General features: G+C 40.1%; 1 protein-coding gene across 2 annotated transcripts in view; it reads right to left on the bottom strand.

Annotated features, from left to right (window-relative positions):
* OSBPL8 (oxysterol binding protein like 8) overlaps nt 1-16,984 on the bottom strand; it is an 88,641-nt gene extending 71,657 nt beyond the window's left edge. For both annotated transcript variants that reach the window (XM_027654306.1, XM_027654315.1), the window contains exon 1: nt 16,862-16,984. The gene's annotated coding sequence lies outside the window, so the exon portion shown is untranslated. The remainder of the gene's footprint in view (nt 1-16,861) is intronic.
* Between the last annotated feature and the right edge of the window lie 6,625 nt (nt 16,985-23,609).

Raw genomic sequence — 23,609 nt, 5'->3', positions numbered from 1 at the left:
TGAAAAGCCAGCTGGATATTTCAAAGCCCAAACTGTACAATAACTGAGAGGCTTACCTATGGAAACCACCTAACCACAATAAGCACACAAGCAATCCAGATACATGATGAAGTAATAAGCAATTTCCGCCCCAAGAGAAAAGCACTATGCCAACACTTCACATACAAAGAGAATTGACTGTTCCCAAATGTTGGTAAGTATAATTAACCTTCATAACCCTGTCTTTGGCCTTGAACATTAAAGCTGAATTCATCTTGAAAACCAATTAAAATGCTAAGCAGTCTATCTACTCTGAGACTGGAGAATAGCATACTGCATTCAATCAAAAAACAAAGCATAGCACAATTGTCTCCTTAGACACTTTCAAGGATCTGTTAGCTGTTTTAGTAAAAATCATAATTCATAAATAAATCACATTTTAAGAAGAACTGAAAAATTCTTCAATTCTTCACAAAGATTCCAAAACATATACAGTTTATAAAGGCAAAATCGAAGGTTTAACAGAAAAAAACAGGTCTAGAAATAAAGGATAAAGATGAGCTAGGTGGGCTATGAAGTTTGATTTTGCTTTCTCATGCTTATCTTTAACAACAGATATTAATTGTATGGTACAGTTCACATTCACAGAGCTTAACCTGATTCTCCCTAGTAAGGTATCTTCATCCTTTTAGACTGGCTCTTGACAATGAAATACACTTAAAATTTATGTCATCCAACCTGCTTTTTCCATGGTTGCAATTTTTAAATTAGTAGAACAACTGGACAGGCAGAAGGAGCTGGAATTCTCATTTCTCTTTCTAACTTCTTTCCTAGATGATAGTTATTTCCTCTTAAAAAATCATGCCTACTTGCCATGAAATTCAGATGCATGTGAATCTCTGATGATCAGGTTTCTTTTCAACTCCTTGGTTTTGTTGCAGCTGGGGCAATCACTATGTTACTCTATTACCACACCCTTGAATAATGAAGGGAATAGAAGACTATAGTCACGGTCCTAAATATCAAAGGAAGCAGAAGACTGTAGTAAACATATGCCCAGTCACTTACAAGAGCCTTTCAGAGTACCCAGACTCAGAACAAAGTGCTATTCCGCATGACAAATGCTGTCACAGGTGCACACCAAAAGCACTCTCTAGGTTTGCTTAAAAGTAAATTACTACCATTCCTGGTTTCCAAAATTTTCCATTTGATGTTGAAATTCATATTATACTAGAAGATTTTAAGCCAGGTATAAAATTCTGCTCTTTTAAGGACAATACAATTTTTTCTAAGCTGTTCTGGTACAGGAGGCTGTTGCATCATAACAGCAGAAAAAAAAAATCTGCATCTCTCTGTACTTTCTTGTTGCATCTATGCCTTCATATTAATCATCATTATTAGTGTTTAGCATCAGAACAAATAAAGTCATGCTTTTTTTTTTCCAGTTAAGACACTAAGTAGAAACATTACTTTTTCAACAGAAGGAAAAGCAGGTAAAGTAATTTCTGATTGTTTAGTGATTCTGAGCTGATGAGCACCATTTTATAGTTACAACTCAGTTTAAACATCAGAATTTTGTTTCCAGTAATATAGATGCTATATCTTCATATAACTTTATTCACTACTGAAGTTCAGAGTGGTGTTAATTATTTTTTTCCATTTTTAAAACTTATTTTCAAATATACACAATATATCTGCTCAACAAGCATTTGTTTGGGTATATAAACAACCTTGAACTAGCTCTTCATTTCAGAAACAGATCCTTTTTGAGGTGGCTAAAAGTCAGAATCATCTCCATGTTCATTTAAGGCATACTTCAAGTCTTACAACTTCCAAGGAGTTCTCTTGGTTGCTGTTCAGTTACCCTTGACAGTGCTGTAGATGGCAGTATTTCACAAAGCTGACCTCCCTGCCTCAACCCTGGGCAAGGACCGCAATACAGAGAATATTGTTGAATATTATTGAAACACGCTGTAAGGGTGCTGCAAGAATCTTCAGTTCAGGCACTTCCAGAACATACCTCACATGGTAAGAAAAGATGCAAGATGCATTAATTTGAAAACCAATTTTCTCAGCTCACTAAAGAAATAGTAATAAATAATGCCAGTTAAACAAAAATTTTTAAGGTGAGATCATCCTTAAAACAGAGATTCACAATAAACTGTTCCTGCTATGGGATTTGAGCACACTCAAGACATTTCATTTCAGCTGACCAAAACGAAATTAGGTTTTCTGTAGTAACCCTGAAATCCTGACGAGAAAGTGCTGTTCTTGTGTAGGTGGGTACACCTGGACTCTCTGAGCTTCCAATTGACCTGAAATTGGGGCACTTTCCAGAAAATAATGGCCTGCACAGCAAACATCTCAGTTTCGCAGTGAAAGATGGCTAAACACACTAAACTGTCAGCAACACAGTTTCCATGTAGAACCTCCCCGAAGCAGTCACTTTTTTTCTTAAAGTTGACTGTCCACATCATGAGAAACACAGCAGGAGCTTCACAAGAACAAACTACTCCTCACTCCTGGAAACAGAAGTCACATGAATCCATGTATACATTGCCTTGACCCATAATTCCCTTTCTTCCTAAAATTTTAACTGGAGTTGACAAAAGCAAAGTATGTTCTATCCCATTGCAAAAACTCTTAGAGGTTCTGCTGCACATCAGAAGCAAACTGAATCAAGAGCAAACTATGCAAATCCCATGCCACCATCATGGTGGGTTCACATTATTTCATAATGGGTAGAAAAATGGCACAATCACTACCAAGTCAGTACCTTTAGGAACCACCTCACCAGCAATTTCAATGCTCCCCCAGATAAATGCCTCCTCCTAGCTGCGAGCCTCATTATGCATCTCAAGCGAAGTACAAAAACACTAGCTCTCAGGACACAGAGCATGCAAGTTTCTCTTTGTAATGCTCACAAATCAGAATTCATAAGAGGTTCATTTCCATTCCCTATGAGAAAGGACAGCCTGCTAAAGATCAAAATTACTTTCTTTGCTACTCAGCAAAATGTTTGCTGGCAATTAGAAAATGCATGAGATAGCAGAAACAGCGACAGGAGGAGCAGAAGCCAAGACACAAAATAACATGTCATCTTCATTAACTCTGCAAACAAAGTCCAAGGATATAATGGAGAGCAGACTGATACCACTGCATTCCACCAGATCTGATATCAGCAGTAGGGCTCCTACAAGTAATGCTCCTAGCAAATAAATTTATGCTGATGACAACCTCCCTGGACACAGTTTTGGAAGGAGTGGAGTGTTACCATATTTGCTTGTACAGCTTATGCTTGCAGTAATTTGTTTGAGGAGGGAGGAGACGCTGACATAAGCACCTGCACTGCAGTTTCTCTCACACAATTACAATAGCGCGATCTTTGCAAGTTAAGCAGCAAAGACTGCCACGCACAGGCTTCAAATAGAGACATTTAAAATTTCACAACTGCAAAATATGCATGCATCATGCAAGCTTACATCAGCGAACACCTGTATTTTCCTCCAGAGAAAGTAAAGCAAAGAACAAGAACACAGAAGAATGCTACTAGCTTCTGAATTGCTAAGACAGATAGGACAGCAGCAAAGAAGAAACAAATATGCTGCTATATACTTAAGTGAAAGAAGAGAGCTAAACGTGTGGGGCTAAAGATAAAACTATTATGCATGGAATACTGCTGGGATGGAAAAAAGACATTTAGAAACGTCAGAAAATTATAACCAAAACAGTTAATGACACAGAGTCATCGCCTAAAAGATGGTTACAGCAGGACAAACACAGAAATAATTTTTTTAAAATAAATCTATTTTTTTAAAAACGCAGAACAAATTTCAAACAAACATGACCCTGTAACAGGGTGGTGACTAAGGCCCCCAGACCTCAAGGGGACTTTCATTCCGTATCGAGGGCAACAGCAACATTGAGTCAAAAGAAGAGGACAGGTTATAAGTGAAGTTGGAAAACTGCACCTACCACAACTGGAGGTGGTAATAGAAAAGCCCCATTATTTCTTCTCTCCTCCTTCAAGACTCAACTCTTGGGACCCCTGACACCAGAAAAGGAGGTGAGGACTTAGTGAGAGCTTTCAGATTGCAAATTAAAACCCCAATAACATGCACACACCTTCCTTTATTCAGGTCTTTTTCCAAGTCTTTGCCAACATGAAAGTTGTTTAGAAACTACTTTTCCTACTCTACAATTTCCCCTGTCTGGGTTGCTCTGCTGCAGAACACAGAGTGCAGCCTGCAGAAGGTCAGCTATAGCAAGTTACAGGTCATAAAAACACCAGCTACTCCCTGACAAAATAAAAACAAACAAGAAAATCACAAAAACCCACCACATTTCTCTCTTCCTTCCCTCCTCCAAGAGTTTACAGACAGAAGTGCAAATTCAAACATCATTTGCCTATCAAGGCATTAAACCATATTCAGAAATGCTAAACAAGAAGTTTTAATCACCTACAAGAAACTAACAGCGAAGGACAAAAACAAAAACAAAAAAAACACCGAACTGTTTAAATTAAATTATTTGTTAACAATGGAAACTTAAGCAGTTTTTAAAACCCACAAAAATGTCTATAAAATGCCTATAATGAATCACAGTCCAAACTTATATTTAATACCTCAGACATGTTTCAGCTATCATTTCTGGACGCTGTACACTGAGAGTAACATTAGGTCTCTGTCACTCTAGTTTCCTCTTCCTCTACCATGCCTGCTGGCACAAATGCTTTTGTACAAACTAAATTCACAAAAGGTCAACTGCCAGACAATACTCTGTATACAGAATTAAAAGCAAAAAAGTTAAAACTCATTGTCTGTAGTTCTTAAGAACAATATACAATCGATTTACCCTTAACACTGTTTTTTTAAGATGCAACAAGCCTTAGCTTCCTGAAGTTTAAAATTAAAACCAAAAACATCAGTGGTTTGAGAAGCTGTTTGAGAAGTGGTTTGAGCCTGCTGTTACTACACAGCAATACCACAGTGTTACAGAAGAATTACTGGTCTCTTTTCGAAAAGCAGACTAAGCCATGCAGCCATCTGATTTTTCTGCTGGATCTTCATCAGCCTGATGCATAAGCTATTGTTGCAAGTTCTGATGAAGAAGACAGGAAGATATAATTTTTAACTGTTCACAGCATGAGAAGTGTCATACTGATAACTATTTCAGAGGCATAATGAATTCTTATAGCTGTAATAAGAGGAAGGAGGAGTCCACAAATTATAATGCAGAATAATTAAGGAATGGAGTTCAGAAATTAATCCGTGTAAGGGAACAAAGAACTACAGTGCAGGAAGATAGGCAGAGAAAGATCTGCAATACATTTGTCTGAGATTCCTATTGGCAAATATTTAATCTATAGAGCCTGTAAAGGTAATACTTGGAAGCACTCACAGACTACAGCAACAGAAACACTACAGCTCAGTGTTAACTTTTACCTTATTCTTATTCATGCCCCAATTCCATCAATGCTGTTTATATGGCAATTGCTAAAATGGAGGTTATTTACATTAGGAGATAACACAAGTCCTGTTCACAAGTGGGTTATATTTACAAAAACAACCTGTCAATCAGAGAGGAAAGTGACTTAAATAAAAAACAACCAGTTTTCTTCATTTCATAAAAAGGGATGAAATATAATTTGATAATTGATAAAATAAACAGTAAAAAAATGTGTATTTAAGTTCTTTTCTGGTCAATTAGTAACAAAAAATAAGTATTTATACGCAAAAAATGGTACAACATGCAGTCACTGATTTGTTACGCTTGAAAAATAACCACCACCTACCAGATCTTTAATCTTTTGGACAGAAATCAAGCTCTGTACAGGAAGAAGGTAGAAATCAACAATGAGATATATACAAGGACAAATTTTTAAAGTTCACTGAATACAAATATTGTTTATAAGCCAAAAACATGGGGAAAGTATTAAAGATTGTTTTAATTGAACAAGAATGTGTCTGATCAGCAAGGTAGTACAATTTGTAACATGTGATCTGAGAGTGACTAGAGCAGAGATTTCCAAATTTAAAAAGAAAACAAAGCAAACCACCAAAAGCCAAGCCCTCTGACCCCACAGGCCTCATTTCCTTACACCAGTTTTTAGCTTGCATAGAAATAAAGTATGTTTCCCTGCTCGAGCTGAGAACCAAATGGAGTATATGACACTGAAAGAAACTGATTATTAAGCTTCAAAGAAAATATTCTTGTTAATGAACAGAGAGGAATATTGAGCGTTGTTCTTTGAAGCACTGACAGTAAGTGGGTATAGTTAATATTTAATTAAAGTAGCTGACATGGTACAGACCCATCTGAACACTCTCTCAGGTTTCTTTTTCACCATTTTCTCTCATTTTATAGGGCAGCTCATTGATCTCTATTCTGTGTTCTACCCTGATTAGCATGTACAAGCTTTCTGCTATGTGCTTCTTTGCCTTAGCAGACTTGCTTTTTTAATCAAAGAAGAACTTTTTTCATCAAGGTAGAACATTCATTCTTGTTGAAAATTTCAAAATTGTCTTAGAACCTCTCCTTACACTCAGTAATTTTGTGCACCATTTAAATAGATGTAATCCTCATTTCTGAAGAGGAGGTGTCTCCACTCAGTGGGTTAGAACATAGTGCCAATAATGTCACAGTTGTGGGTTCAATCCCTATATGGGCTATTCACTTAAGAGTTGGACTTGATGATCCTTGTGAGTCCCTTCCAACCCAGAATATTCTGTGATTCAGCTTACAAGTATCACAAGCTTTAACTAAGTCCATGCTTTCCCCTTATGATTTTCTATCCCAGGTATTTTAATGTAGCTGTTTGCATTAAGGTTTGTCCTGCCCCTTTTCAAGGCAGCACAGTTTAGTGACAGTTAAGTATAACTACAATCCTATTTGCAAGATACAATCAAGGTACTGTTTGTAAAAACAGCAAGCAGTAAATCTTTACAGGTAGGTTAGTGCGGGGTCCTTAGTTCTGCGTACAAAACAAGATTCAAACATTAGCTTATTGGCTTCTCTCTACAATCACTAGGAGTACGTTTTAATTACCGATGAGATTTTTCATTTGCTAACAAAAGAAACACTACAAAATTGTAATTTCAGTACAGGAAATACGTGCTATTACATGAATCTTTCAGTCTCCAACAGATCATAAAAGACAGCCCAGCAAGATCTTTAGTGTTAGAATTGCAACTTTTTATGTATTGTGCAGACCCAATTTTAAGTTGGATTTTTTTTTTAAAATACACTAATTGAAGCAAAGATATACCTTCAAAGTCTACAATTTGCATAATACAGATTAATAAAAGTTGCTTTACTTACTCATACAAAAAGCTTCATTTCTCTAAAGAAGACTGCAAATAATGAAGTTATTTTATATTATATGTATAATTTTATCATACATAGCATATATATTTATATTTATAGTATATCATATACATGTCATATTATTAAATAATATTTATTAGTATATAAATAATGAAGTAAAAATAAATTAAGGACTCCAGGTCACAGCTACCCCAGCTGTTGTGTCAGCCTAAAGACCTAGCTGAGAGCCCTGAACTGAGGATTGCCAACTAGCAGTTCACAGGAGGTCATCTCCTTCCAATGTCTTACTAGTACGCTTATTTTCAATGCAAATATATACATGCACACACACAAATTATGTTCAGGTTCAACAAGTCCTTGCAGTAAAGCAGATACTACATGGGCACTGTGTATATCACATAGAGACAGCACACACTACTGTCTAACTAACACAAGCAGGCCTATCACTTCAGAAAAATCAAACAAACAGAACAACTAAAAAGCCAATCCACTCCCCCAGCTAGTAGTCCTCCGCAGTGTCTGAGCTATCTGGAGAGAATACAAGCCACAGTTAGTCAGATGGTGCCTAGAGTTAGAAGAAATAAGAAAGAAAATTCCCTGCAGCACTCAGATGGTGATTTTTGTAGGAGACCAAGCCAGGGGATAGATGGAAGTTATCCACCGAAATTGGAGCAGGTAATGTAGCTGGAATTGCAGGACAAAGAAGACAGGTCATATCTCACAACAGAATGCAGTAATCCCAAATGCTTTTTCTTCAATAAAACTAACAAGAAGGCGGCCCTCACCATTCTACTTACACAGAAAAAATGGATGCAAAAGAAGCAAAAAGGCCACCTCAACATTAGCAGAGCAGATGCCATTACGTTAGGGAAGTGATGGAAGTCTTCTTCACTCACAGAAGATACTCCTCCATTAGTGATGTGCACCTTAAATCCACCCTCAATATGTTAGACATCAGCTACAAGAAGTGTGGCCAGATGTTCAGTCACACTAAGTTAACCCTATCTGTTACTTCAGGTAAGAATTTTAAGACTTCCTCAATCCTCCCACCCCTCTCCTCCATGTTACCATAATTTTCATGACATTGCCTTAATTGGAAAAGAGTATGATTAGGGACAAAAACCACAAGACAATACCACAGAGAACCACAGAGGATTGTAAGGTCTCCCCATAACAAATGGAATGAGCAGAGGAGCAGGTAACTCATTCAGAGGATTACTAATGGTCAAGCATCTGAAGAGCTGGAAAATATGCAAATCTAAACACTATTATTATTGTTGCTGAAATTTCCTCTTGTAAACCTTGTATTTTGGCTCCCCAGCACAAGACCTAAATGACTTCTGATGCACAGACCTCTCTCTTTGCCTCCCAAAGGGGAAAGACAGCACTAAGAATAACATAGCACTAACTTCTGCTGCAGCATAATCAGTTATTCAAGTGTACAGCTCATACTAGCAAAATTTAACGTGTTTTCTAAAATTACATTGTCTGGTATACTATACTCAGAATAAATGTATGGTGGCTGTATAGTACATATAATAAATCCACTAAGATTAGTCAAAGCCAAATTTTCACTGCATTTGCCCCAGTTTTACAGTGCAGAGTATTAACAAAGTTTAGCTGGTGCACAGTACATCCATGTGCCAATATTGTCCAGAAAGATAATGAGCAATTGACCCCAAGTTGATGCCTATTTCTGGCACAAGTCTACAGAACTTTTCCCTTGCGTTTTTTCCTCCCAATAACACTAGCTATTATTTGAAGTCTTCTACAAATAATTTTTAAGCTTTTTTTTATTTATTTAACTCTGTTTCAGCTTCCAGACAAAGCTATTTCCTCTAGACTTGAATTACACATATTCATAATTACTCAAGGACTGTTTGCTAAAAGGAGCAATAGTCGTGCCATTTCCAAGTCTTGTCATTTTTATCATGTTAATATTTCAACTCTGGATCACTCCTATATTTCTAGGACTAGTATACTACAAAAAGTTAACACTTCCCTTAGTTAGCAACCAGATGTCTTCAGATACTTTATTCCATATTTATACATGGACTACACATTAATAAAATCAGTATGTTTCAAGTACTTAAAGTATATATCCTTTTTTTAAAGTTACTCAGTCCTTTTCGAAAAAAAATCCAGTAAACTTGAGTGTCCAATAGTCCCTCAAAAAGTGCAGTGCAGCAGCTTTCATGACAATGGAAAAACAGGGCAACACTGGCATTAGTGTTGCCAGTGTATAAGAGTATGTGATTTCTACCAAAAACAATTAAATTATATATCCACCTTCCTAAAGAAGTCCACTTTATAAAGCACTTGGTTGACTTCAGAGGTTCTCTTCACCTGGAAATGACAAAGGCCTGAAGCAAGGCTTCCCCAGGAGTTCAGACTGCCTCCACCCAGCACCACTCCTAGGGTTTAACATTTAGTTTAGCTCCTAGTTGTAACTCTCTGGAGTTACTCTGTGTTCAGGCAAGCACACGTACAAATGCAGCTTCGTGTTCAGGAGCCATAGCGTAGGTGGCAACACTGGCAAGGAGTCTGCACTACTGCTGTGTTCACAGGAAGCACAAAGGTTATCTGTGCCTGTCCATGAAGTAGATACACCAATGGTAAACTGCCTAAGAAAGAACAAATAAATGAATCCATCAAGCAGGTGAGGTGCCTTATTTTCATACTACACACGTGAGGGTTGGGATAAGGGAGAAGAAAAAGCTAAGTGGTTCACTCTCAAGAGTCAAGCCCAAGTAGCACAGACTGCATTATATGCATTAAGGTATAACACATTTGTTTCAACCAAAACATTATCCATGCATTATGTAGTCAATTGCACTACTCTAAATAGACATCTAAACTGGCTCAGTGACACAAATAAACTTGTTCTTGTGATTGCTTTCCACAGGAAAAAATACTGAAAAAAATATCATGAGAGGCCTCCTTACATCAAAAGCCTTAAAACAGAACTGTTATGAGACAAAGGTAAAGTCGTGCAATGAAGGAGATTGGTGATCTTCTACAGCCACACTAAATATTTGGGTTTGGGCTGTTATATATTTAGTTTCAGACAAACTCTAGTATGTTTCAGTCCCTCTCAGACTAGTTCCCAGTGACGAACAATGGTAAACCCACTCTCCTGGTACAGTATGGTGCTGCTGGATGCGACTCCCACAGTTGCAAAACAACAAACTGCAGTTTATTCAGGCTCACTGGTTTAATGTCTAAACAATATCCTAGCTATCCCTTCTGTGTTAAAGAACAGTATTTGGTTTATGCAGCATAAAGGTTCACAAGTTGCACCAAAATCTCCACTGCAAATAAACTGCCTCCTCCTTCTCCTCCTAGCAGCACTGGCATTCCACTGCACAAAGAACAGAACTCCTACGCTGCTCCTCTCCACCACCCATCCCCATGCACAGAGGAGCCTGGCGCAGCAGGTCCCTCAGGCAGCCACCTCTGAGATGAGTCTGGGAGGAACAGCTTGAGCAGGGGGTGACAAATTTGTGGAGATTTATTTTGAAAGCTTCATATGGCTGTGAACATTATTCTTCCCTAGCTCCAGTCATACACTCCACAGTATTTACATCCCCTGCAGAAACAAACCATGCTATGGCCTGCTTCTAAGAAAAAAGAGTGGCCCATAAGCAGCTATTTACATCAGAACTAAATGTGCAAGAATAAAGAGAAAAATATACCGTTTAGTACTTAAAATGGCTTATATCTGTTACCTCATATCCTCATACCAAGTGATCTTTCCTGTTACACTTCAGTTAGACAAGGGAAGCTAAGATTTCAAGTTTCTTAATTCAGTGCCATTTAAGGAGTATCTAATCACAGATTTACAGCATCATCACACTTCTTTTTAAAACCTGCAAGGACTGTAAGACCATAAAATATGAATATATTAACTAAAAAAATAGGTCAATGTAATATTTAAGCAAACATCACCCATGTTACCAAGAAAAAGTATTCATTTTGCCCACAAAAGCATTTTTTCTACTACATGTCTTCAAAGTAATTAGGAAGAAAAAATCCACAAAATTTCAAGCAAAAGAACTTGCTGTGCACCTGGCCAAAAGTATTTCATGAATCTTAATATGTTGCATTTTGCCTTTAGAATAAATCCAGGAATCTTTTATAATTCATGAACTAGAAACCAACTGAATCTATAATTTACCACACAAATCTTATATCAACAGTATAACACTCTTTTTAAGTATCACCATCTAGTTCTAAGTAATAAACTGTTTGCCTTAACTCTCCAAATCATCTGTAAGAAATATAAAATCTAAAGAATATTTTTGAGGAAAAATATGCAATCACTGAGATGTGGCCACCATGAGGTATTTAGAAAAAAACCTACTGCACATGAGACAAAGCCAGGTTTGGAATGATACTTATGCTACTTGAAGAGTCAAGGAAATCATTTACAGGTATAATTCATTATGTTAGGGTGTAAGGAGAAGTGAAATTTAATTTCTTAAATCTTGGAAATGCTTTATTTATCTTAGGAATAGATAAATAATGCCCAAGCCACAGTCAAGTACCCAACCTGGTTTACTAGACCACCTGTTTACTACCAGTTAAACATGTGAATTCTAAAAAAAACCCACCTATTTTCTGATGTCTACTTCCTTAAATAACTAGAACCGTCAATTAAAAGAAATGTCCTACAACACGCATGCTTCCATAAGCTGTGCAAGAACACTAAATTCAATAAAAATATTTTTTGCACATGTTTAAATGACCTGTATTACACCTGCATGTCCAAGTTCAATCCTTTTCAAAAGCAACTCACTGGTCTTTTGAAATAATCTTCAAAATGCCATGGCTTCTGTTTGCAGGTATGCAAAAGATAACTCTGGAAAGAAACATGCTGGTTTTCCTTATCTCAATTGAATAGTCATATTAACAGCTTCTGCAGTACTACAACACAAACACTGGGTGACAGGATTAATGCACTGGAAAATGTATGAACATACAGATAGCACATGAACTAGCTCAAGCTTCGATGCCATGAGAACACTTTCAAATGGATGAATGAATGCTTGAATGAAAAAAAGAGTAAGATCATATACACACATTCCACTACTGTGTCAAAGTCACTGTTAACCTTTAAGAATTTCCAGAGAGATGTAGTATTTTTAGTGGATGGATGATCAGTGCTGCATCCTGTACTGAGGGAACATGCAGATATAAAACCTCATATCCACAGTTAAGAGTGTGAAGAAAATGAGGTTTATTTATTCCTCTCCTAACACCAGAAGTCCAAGCTATTTCCTCAAAATTAAAATCTCACTTCCAAATGCCTCTTACCATCTGTCAAGCAGTTTTAGCTGTTCTGAAGAGGCTTCTTATGCTACTGTATATGTTACATCTGCAACAGATTTTCTTCTTGTAGAGTACAGATGGAATAAAACATTGTTTTATAACAAATATAGCAAAATACTGTACCGGATTTCAACTGTGTACAATTCAGAACCAGTTACTCTGAATAAAACACTTCTAACATATCTGCTACTAATCAGTGGCCTATTACGAGCACTGTTTCCCAAACTTCACTTGATCCATTTAGAGGATTCAACAATGCACACAGGCCTTTTTTTTTAAAGTCATTGTCAGTCCTCAAAACATCAAGATCCACCAAGTCTCTTTACTACAGTATGAATTACAAAAATGAGAAAAAACACAAGAAAAGCATGTAACTTGCTGTTCCCACAATTTGAAAAAGTGTATGTTTTAAGATAAAGCTACATAAAGCTGCTTCGACTGTGTCTAAACTGATGGGGTTTCTTAGGCAGAGAAACCATCTCCTCAATCAGAAGCTAATTTATAAAAACATCCCTGAAACTATGCAGATTCTTCGAGTCCGGGGTTCCAATTAGTCCATGAGGCAGCAACAATATATCTCCTCTACTAATTATCAATACCATGAAGTATTTATTGTTCAAAGTCAGTGACTTATTTTTTATACTTTCTGGTTACAATTAAACCTTCTAAGATCTAGAAAACTTGCAAAAGTCACACCTGTCTCAATATTTGTTCATGTGTTCTCAAAAGAAGTAAGAGCTTTACAAACCCTTTACATTACTCCAGCTTTAAACTCAAAGTATGACTCTCCACTCTGTATTAGTGGGAAAGCTGTAGGTAGCAGACGGAAGGAAGGAAACTATTGCCAGGCTGAAGCTAAACAGAGAGGTTATCAACCTAAAACAAGAGAACAGCAAAAGAAATCGCTCAAGCAAAATCCAGAAACAGTCCTCTAAAATGAGTCAAAGCCTTTGGAAAAAAACCCACATTTTTTGTTGTTATGGGGTTTTTTGTTGGATTGGTTTTTTCTTTGGTTTTTTTTTTAAACCAAACCAAAGGATATATATTTCTGAATTATATTAGCACCAACGACCTATTATAATAAAAGTTAATTGTAAATATTGTCTAAAAAGCCAGGAAAGATTAATTAATTCAACACCATTATGACAACGTAAGAATATGGAGGGGAAAAAACAGTAAAAACAGTTCACTCAGGAAAAAATTTAACGAATCACTTGACATTTAGAAGTGCTTTTTTTTAACTTCCTCACCAATTCACTGAAATAGCCTAGGCGAAGAACTACACTGGTTCACTTCCTGTAAAAAAAGCAACTGCACAAATACCTGCCTCAAAAAGCTTTCTATTACTGCTCCTCTCTTCTCCAACAGTACATCTGCTGAAGAAGCAAGATCTACATTAACAGCATACTGTATTATGAACCACAATTTACCCAACCAAGATGTCCACGTTACAGTTTGGGGAACAGGATCATCGACTTCTGTGTTTATACTACTTCTATCACATTGCATAGACTGAAGCAAAACCCACACTTGTAGGTAGTAAGACTATGCTGTTTTCTACAGCTATCACTATTTCTTCACAAGGTCTTTTTCTGTCTTCCTTTACAATTCTCCATTTTGTTGAACAATAAAAATTGTGTTTAATCATAAATTTGACTAATGCAGAGCTTGATACTTGTTCATTAAAAAGAAACAAAGAAACAAAAGTAAAGCAAACCCCATTGCTTGACCCATTGGGAAGTTTTAAGTATATGACATCATGTAGTTTCTCCAAAAAATTTATTTTCTGTTCTGAAACAGAAGAGCAAGAGACTAACAGATAAGTTATCTGACAGCCTAAAGCAAGAGGAATTTCACAGCACCAGGAGGGAGAAGTGAGCAAAAACCCTTAGAAAACTCCCCTGCATGCTTCAGGAAACAGAATTTGTGGGAAATCGGGGCAGGGGGGGCAGGTGGTAAAACAGTAATCAGTGAAGAGATGAAAGCCTAATAACTGACTTGACACAGTTAATTAAAACTTGGCTGAGTGCTCCACGCAAAGATTTACTGGATGGAGAGGAGGCTGGGGCACAGCTTCACAGAATACAAAGTATGCATTTTCTTGTACTAGGTAATTGCACAACCATTTCTTTGAAAGTATAACAGCAGACAAAAGAAAATGGGTAAGTGCTGCATCACCTCAGACCCTTTTTGATCACTTCAACAGAATTTAAGAAAAGGCTATCTAAAAATGAGCAGTCTTCAATAAACTTCCTTTCTCCCAAAATTACTTTCCAATAATTCCTGCATTTTATTTCCCTTCTGAGCAAAACCCTGAGATTATACAGCTAGCACTATTAAAAGAACAGGAGAAGCCTGACTTTCTGCCCCAACTCAGTTCCCTGCAAAAAGTGTACAAGTCCAGCATTTTTTCCTGCAAACTAGAAAATTCCTCCTTATGTTGTAAGAGTTAACAAACTTTCACAAGCATTTATAGAACAGAGTTTGAAGTACCCCAGAAGTTTACATGTGCAGCAGAAATATGAGCTGAGCCCTTTACTGAAAAGTCAGTTTTTAACTAATTTGACAAAGCAGCATGTTTAAAAGGAGCTCTTTCCCTCACCCATGATTAAAGTAGAAAAAAAGACCTATTCATTGAGGTCTAAGCTGTATCAGCCTCGACAAATTCAGTTTACTTACAACACGATTTTTAGTCTTTTCCAAGCTAAATGACTATGTTTCACAACTCTACAACAATAAAAAAAAAAAAAAGGAACCAAAGAGCCAACAAGTGACCACAATCCCACATCTCTCTTTTCCCAACTAGTTTCAATCCTGAAGCAGATGTATTAAACCAGCATCTGGAAAGGAGGGCTCTAACGCCAAGTTTTGGAAAGTTGTATAATCACAAAACAAATTACTTCAAAGTTCAGGAGTTTTGATTAAAAACCAGTACATGGCTAAAACAACAAATGACCTCAAAAGCTTTCAGGGAACTCTAAAACAAAACAGCATACAGAAAATTTCACCAGTCCCTTCTACAGCTGCTTGATAGCCAACAAATGCAATTATGTTCTTTTCTTTTTTATGTCGTTTAAAACCAGAACTGTATCAACTCTCAATTCTCACTTGCTGACGAACAGACCTGACAAAGACAAGTGGGAAGCACGACTCCATATGTACTTCTGCTACTGTCCATTCACTGCAGACTAACAACTCAGTATCAACTCCTGTCTCTTTAACGCTTCAAACATGAGGTTGATAATTAACAAGCATCAGCAGGGCCACAAATACATTAAAACTTAATGGATCAAACAGATTTATATTTTCTATGATTAAATTGAAACGATTAAAATTATGAAAATTGACAGATGAAAACCAGCCGTTCTTAAAAGGTTTCCTGTCCTCGGTCCCAAGAACGGTTTCGTTTGGACAGCAGCAGCAATGAAACTCGTTAGAAACATCTTCAGTAACACACTGTATTGATGGCTTTCCTCCTTTCATAGAAGGAATTCTATAGCGCGTTGCTGTAACACACAATTTATGAAGACTACTATTTCAAGAAAACGTCTGAAGCTCATCCGAACGATCACCGAGTACGTTAAGCACGAACCCTCTCAGACAGGAGGGGAACGCGCTCTTTCGGAAGTGAGCCATTTAGAAGGCCTGCTAATAGTCACAAGCGCGGCTGGCAGCAGCAACAAGGGACCAGGGACAGTAACATGGATCTAGGTTTCATTCCCCGCGGCATTGCCACGTTAGAAGACTGTTTTCCCAGTGCGAGGGGAAGGAGGCTGCCGACAGTCAAAGGAGCTAAATTTTAACTGCATTCCGCAGGCGGTTTCCACCCGTGGCTGGCGGACCCCGGGGTGTCCCGGAGTGTGATCGCGGCAATCAGAACAGCCGGGGATGGCGAGGCGGCCCTGCAGCCCCCAGCCGAGATGTCCCGCTTCACCGGGAGCGCTGGGGTCCGCTACAGACCCGACCTGTCGCGCCCCGCTCAGCCTCCACTGCGGGACCCGCTCCGGCCACCGCCGAGCGTCCGGCAACACCCACCGCGGGCCCAGCACCGCCGGAGACTCCGAGGGGCTCCCAGAGCCCCCTCCCTCCCAGCGGCGGTGGGGCGGCAACACACACGCCACCTCCTCCTGCCACCGCCGGCAGCGCCGGCAGGGACCTGGGTGGCATCATGACACACCCCCAGCCTGACTCCCGTCCGCTGCCCCAGACCCGCCGCTGCTCTCACCTCTGCCCGCAGCCGCGTCCGGCGGGAGGCGCGGAGGGGCAGCTGTCCGGTGCGGGGTGGGCGGCGGCCGGGACCCCTCCCCGCCGCCGGCTCCGCCTGCCCCGCGCGGCACCAACCGCTCCTCCTCCTGCCGCCGCTCCTGCCCCGTCCCCGCTCCTGCCGCTGCCGCCGTTCCAGCCCCGCCCGCGCGGCGCCACCCGGTCGCCGCTTGATCCGCTCATCCGCCGCGGCGGGAGCGCGCGCGCAGGCGCGGGCGCAGCGGCCCCGCCCCGCGGCCCCGGAGGCGAGCGAGTCCCCCCGGCGGGGGAACTGCGGGTTCGGGGAGCCCGTGAGGGAGCCCCGCAGCTCACACGGACACTGCGGTACTGCTTCCTTCCAGGCGGCGCTCCTCTTGCAAGTAGGAGCTCTATTAGCGTGGTGTTAAGGAATAACATAGGAAGCCGAAAGGTAGTAACAGTGGAAATAATATGCGGTCTGAAGGATACCCGTAAGTCAGCGAGAGACATGGTCTCTCCCAACATCCCAACAGGAACCCCGCATTGTTGGTTTTTTTTCCTTCCAGTTTTGTTCCGTCTCAAAATGGGACTTCTCAGAATCACAGAATCAGTTAGGTCAGAAAAGACCTCTGAGATCATCGAGTCCAGCCTATGACCGAACCAGCCTGTGGTCTACTAGACCATGGCACTAAGTGCCACATCCAGTCTTTCCACAACTCCAGGGACGGAGTCTCCATCACCTCCCTGAGCAGCCCATTGCAATGTCTAATCACCCTTTCAGTGAAGAAATTCTTCCTGATGTCCAACGTACACCTCCCTTGGTGCAGCTTAGGGTTGTATCCTCTCGTCCTGTTGCTGGTTGCCTGGGAGAAGAGACCAACCCCCACCGGCTACCACCTCCTTTCGAGTAGTTGTAGAGAGTGATAAGGTTACCCCTTGAGCCTCCTCCTCTCCAGCAGCCTCCTCTTCTCCTAGCAGTTTTAAACACATCCGTGGTAAGAGGATCCGCCCACTGTGAGCAACTTAGATCTGTTACTGTATTTAAAATAACATCAGGATATACCTCAGCTGTCAGTTGACAATACTGAAAACAGTTGTAAAATGCTGCATAACTTTTGGAAATACTGAGCATCTTCACTTATTTCGAGGGAAAGTACTGTTAGTACATTTAGAAGATATCTGGCACCTTCAGCACTGATCTGTTCACTAATGACGCAGAAAAGTTGACAAAGAATTAATGTTTCCAACTCTGAAAATAAGCCTTTTAGCTCAATCTATTTTTCATAGAATTATCTGCTGTACCTCAATTATGTAGCAGTGTCACTAGGAGTCCATTATCGTGGGCTAATGTTCCACTCAGTCTTTTCATTCTGTTTCCTTGAATAATCAGTCAATTAAAAGACTGAGTATTCCTTCCTCAATACTTTTTAATACTTCTGTAGAAAGATAGGCATATATTCCTGACTGCGGAAGATTGCTTTGTCTTCTCAGCAATGAGGTATAAAATGCTGAATAATAGAGAGAGCAATTCTGTTTTCATCATTAGATATGAAGCTTCTTTGTACAAAGCTTTTTATAATTAAAGAGTATTTCTCTCTGTAATGAGATAATTCACTCTTGCAAGAGTTACAGGGGGTTTTTTGCTGTAGAGCTTTAATTCGCAAGGCTGGTCATGGTCTAGGCAATGGACTTAGTCTAGCTTTGGGAAGCAGTCCTGCACATGTGTGCAATTTGTGACTCATTTATGTCTTGCCTTGTGACAGAGCAATGCTTTCATAGCTATTTTTAAGGTCACAGTATTTCACACTTTAACACTTCAAAAGTTCCATAAAAACCCATGGAATTCTTCAAGTCATGCTTAACAGCTGTGGAGGGGTTACAGTTTCAGATGTACAAAGGATATGATACCAGGCTGTTGTGTGCAGCTGGAAATTGATTCACTGAGTGAGTGTACCAGGTGAATCCACGTTATGGTTACAAGCCAGGGGAGGGAGGTATAGCAATGAATATGTCATCTGAAGCGGCCACGCAGCCCACCTGGCGCGGGGAGTTCGATAGGGTTTTTGGTGCGGGTCAGAGTTGCTCCAGGGTCTCGCTTCACTGTCATTAATCATTCCTGCCACACTGGAACAGCAGCAAAGCTGCCTCACTGCTCTGTGCCGGGGTCGAAGCAGCCCCGGCGGTCGCACCGTTGCCTTCGCCGCTCACTCTCCGCTCAGGTGGGGAAAGAAAAAACATGAAACTGATCGCTGCCACCACGCGGGACCGCGACAGCCCGCATGGGGAGCCCCAGCCATTTGCCCGGACCGCTGCCGAACTGATCCAGATCCCACCGCGGATTCGCTGCTCCCGCTGCTCGCTCGTGCCAGAGCAGCCCCTGCTGCTGCTCCACAGCCCAGCCCAGCCCAGCCAAGACACCGTGCCAGGGGCAACATGTGCCACGGAACAAAGAGACTCCGAACTAATACCACCACTGCAGTTAAGACCTGAACCTGACCGGGTGACGTAGATTGGCCAGTTTAATAGTGTAACTCCTTGTGAGCAAGACAGTTTTCTTTGGTTTTTGCTTTTGCCCCTGTTCTCCCATTGTTTCTTTTGTTTAGTTGGGCAGACAGGGGTCGTTGGCGGAGAGGACCCTCTGCCATTCTCTTCCCCTGTTGTTCCCAGGGGACCCCACGAGGCCGTGAATTCCCCTTTATTTGTGGGTAAACGAGTTCTTTTATATCTTTATGGTGCTGCTCTTTTGCTTGTCAATAAATTGTTATTTTTTCACTTATACCTCCTTACATTTTTGTCTCTCTATGTTTGCGGAGGAAGTTCATTTTACTGGAGCTCCCACCCCAATATTTGTCTTTAAACCAAGACACCACACTACGCTTTTTGCTTCTCCTGGCCGTCACCAGTAAACTCTTGTTACTTACTCCTTGGAGTGCTTTTGTAGCTTTACAGAGTTCTTGTATTCCTGTCTGTGATAGAAGGGGGAGGCTGGCACCACACCAAAAATACAACAGTTTATGGAGAGGCTCAGACCTCTGCTCACATGGCTTACACTGAATCACATACATCCTGATGTTTTCATAGTTTACACAAAGCTGAATTATGTCACAGATATTTTGCATTGAAGGACCTCATATGGGGAAAATGGGGGGAAATGACCACAAAGTATCATGTTTTCAGATTTGAGGACACAGAGAAATTATGAGTAGTGGGATCTTGTACCTCACTCCATAAGGCTGTCAGGTGGAAGAAATACTCACCTGTCATCACAAATACATAGAATCATGGAATGGTTTGGATTGCAAGGGACCTTAAAGACCATCTAGCTCCAAGCCCCCTGCCATGAGCAGGGAGACCTTCCACTAGCCCAGGTTACTCAAAGCCCCATCCAACCTGGGCTTGAACACTTCCAGGGATGGGGCATCCACAACTTCTTTGTACAGTCTATCTGAGTGTTTCACAACCCTCACAGTAAGGAATTTCTTCCTAATATCTAATCTGAATCTACCCTATTTCATTTTGAAGGTATTACAATTACATAGTCATAGAATGGTTTGGGTAGGAAAGGACCTTTGAAGGTCATGTAGTCCAACCCCCCAGCAAAGTGCCTTCATCCAGACCAGGGTGCTCAGGGTCCTGTCCGATCCAGCCTTGAATGTTTTCAGAGATGGAACATCAATCACCTCTCTGGAGAACCTGTTCCAATGTTTTACCACCCTTCATTATAAGAAATTTCTTCCTTATATCTAATCTGGATCTGTCCTCTTTCACTTTGAAGCTATTCCCCCTTGTCCTATCACATGCCCTTGTAAAAAGTCCCTCCTGTAGTTCTGCTTTAGGTACTGGAAGGTGCTGTAAGGTCACCCTGGAGCCTTCTGTCCTCTGGGCTGAACAGCCTCAACTCTCTCGTCCTATCCTCAGAGGAGAGATGCTCCATCCCTCTGGTCATCTTCACGGCCTTGCTTGCTTCAGCAGGTCCACATCCTTCTTATATTGGGGATCCCAGAGCTGGACTAGGGAAAGCATTTGCCTACATCTATGACCAGGTATAAACCAACACGAGGCCCACAGCTAGTAGGGAAAGAATGATCTGTTTTTTCCTTTAGGAACACCACAACTACCAACCTTGTTAATATGAGGGTCAGAAAAAGGATATGAAAACTGCTGCGTGAAAGGGAAGAAGCTGTTTCATCTTTGACATAGGCTTTTAATTAGACCATATTTCCAACCCATTTAAAATAGCAGGGATTCAAGTAACTTTAAGGTGGATCTGATGTTTGAGGTTGTCAGGGAACAGTAAGAACAGGATTGTTCTCTGAAGGGAAGGTGAGGTAGGAGCCAAAAAGGGTAACTTAATAACTTAACTACTCTTACTGTCAGGGCAAGGACTTCACCATCCAGGACCCACTCTCACAGTAGTTGAGCCAGGTAGACTTAGAGACAGAGGTAACATTCAGCCAAGAGTCCAGATCATAAAGCAATATCAGAATGAAGAGAGAGATCCAAGGTGAAGCCAGGAGCAAAATCCCTCAGTCATGGTTAGGGTGAGGTCCAACAACCACCAAGGCAGTGAGACCAAGCTGATGTCAAGCCAAGTAGTCAGTCCACAGGTTGGATCAAGAAGTACTATGGTATAGACTTAGTACTCTTCTAACATAGCTCAGGTGAAGACTGAAGGCCCAGGGCTAAGCTTAAATAGAACTCTTGGGCCTATGGGTATAAGTAGGAGCTGCAGATGAGGCTGCTCGTAGCCATTAAGGTTTATTAGTGCACTCAGGACCACGAAGAGTTCATCTAGTTCCTTTTTTCCTTACAAGATAAAATTTACAATAACATGTTGAACCAAGCCTTTCACCTCAGCTACCTACAGCTGCTCCCTCCTGACTCAGCTCTTGCAAAAGGAAGGGTGAAATGGTGAGCACAAGAGCTGTGTGCTAGACATGAGGCTCAACCACAGGCAAGAACAGCTTCCATGTGGAGCCTGGGAGCTTCTGACAGTGCTGCCATCTCATGGTTCATTCCCAAATTCATCTGTACTTTAGAGCTGAAGGTGAACAACAACAAAAAGGCAGTGTTTTGTTTTGTGGTTGTACATATCTTTGTTTATGATATGCACATGATTAGGGCTGGTAGGTGCTATAGGAACACAAACAAGGTTTGTTAAGAGAGAAGATAAGAAAATTTGCGCTATTCTCATATAACATACTTGCAGAGTCACTAGAGGATTATTCGTTGTAATCCTGCTGGGTGTTATCTTATTATCTAGTGGTAACACCACTTGGGGCTTTGGGGGTAAAGGAAAATGGAAAAAGACTAAAAGCAACAGTAAAGTCTGAAGTAAAGTGAGAAGTCTACAGTCCTGGCAAGAGAGACTTCTGCACACATTCCCTGTATTTTTTTGGTTTCTCTGAAGTGTGTAGTAGTTTCCTGCTACATCTGTAGGCACAGAGAGCTCTGACAGCTAGGGAAAAAGTAACAAAACCAGAAGTAAACTAGAAATATTGTATTAAAAACATGAGGAGGAAAGCAGTTTTATGTTTTCAGGGAAGCTCTCCTTTCCTTGCTCTTCCTGAAAGTTTTGGCTTCCAACACCTGTCAAAGAGAATGGTTTTGTTCTCAGCTTGAAAAAGAAAACATTTTTGGTAGAAGTTAAAATTGAGATCTTAGTTTAATTAACAAATCTTGGTCTTAATTAAAAAGAAGCTGGGGTTGAACAAAGTAACAAAAGACTTTTTAGGCAAATGCTCACCTGAAGTGGTTTTAGCCTGTTCTGATGGAAAGCATCATAGTTTTGTGTCCTTCCATGTCCCTCTGTGGGAGACCCTCAGTGCTCCTGACAGAGCCTTCAGCTCTGCAGCCACTGAACGCTTCTGACCTCTCTGCATAGCTTCGTATTTTGGAGAAATTATCTGCATTCTGACATCAATGAAATTAAGAGTTTTAATTAAAATTAGAAAGGGTTATTATTTGGTGATAAGTATATTGTGCATGGTATGAAACAATGTTTAGTAGTAGCCTTTTTGTGATGGAATTTGGTAATACATGGCTGTTTTAAAAGCAATGTTTTGAAGCTTTAAAACTACAGACATTGCGAATTACTTGTCTCTGATTTGAAGTCAGCATGTTTGTGCTAATTAAAAATGAGATGACAGTGTTTTCACTTTGATCCTAAAAGCTGTGTGGCAGGTATCTGAAATATTTATAATTTTCAGTACAGAAAATCTCATTGTCTTCAGTTTCTTCACAGTTATGAATGCTATCCTTATGAAATTACTTCTGCTGCAGTAATCCATCACTTACTCCAGTCGTGCACAGGACTAACATAAAAAAAATCAAACTTAGTTTTCCAGTGTTAGATCACATTTTTATTTTATAAGGTGTAGAACTACTCATTCTGTCACAGACATTGTCACTACAGAATGTTCCTCCTTCCTTTAGATCTAAGCTTGCCTCTATGAGATATGTCAGTCCAGATCTTTTGCATTATATTTAGTTATTTAGGACATGATGTTACAGGATTTTAATTCAACTCAGGCATTTTTCAAGTACAAGCATATTTTTATTCTTCTGCATCACCAGTTCAAGTATTCTTAGCCCTGATCTGGTTTGTCATTTTTGCAGTTTTCAGTATGCTCTTGTCTGACAACTCCTCTTTAAATATCTGCTGTATCATCTCCTTTTCTGTCTTGAAGAAGCTCTTTCTCCCCCTGTGCTTCTTTTTAGCCTCCAACTTTCATGCAGAGAGCTTCACATTT

The sequence above is a fragment of the Corapipo altera genome, unplaced genomic scaffold (genome assembly GCF_003945725.1).
Source record: "Corapipo altera isolate COAL_440 unplaced genomic scaffold, ASM394572v1 1, whole genome shotgun sequence".
Classification (NCBI taxonomy): Eukaryota; Metazoa; Chordata; class Aves; order Passeriformes; family Pipridae; genus Corapipo; species Corapipo altera.
Note: the sequence above shows the minus strand (reverse complement) of the source record. Positions and strands in the feature narration are given on the sequence as shown.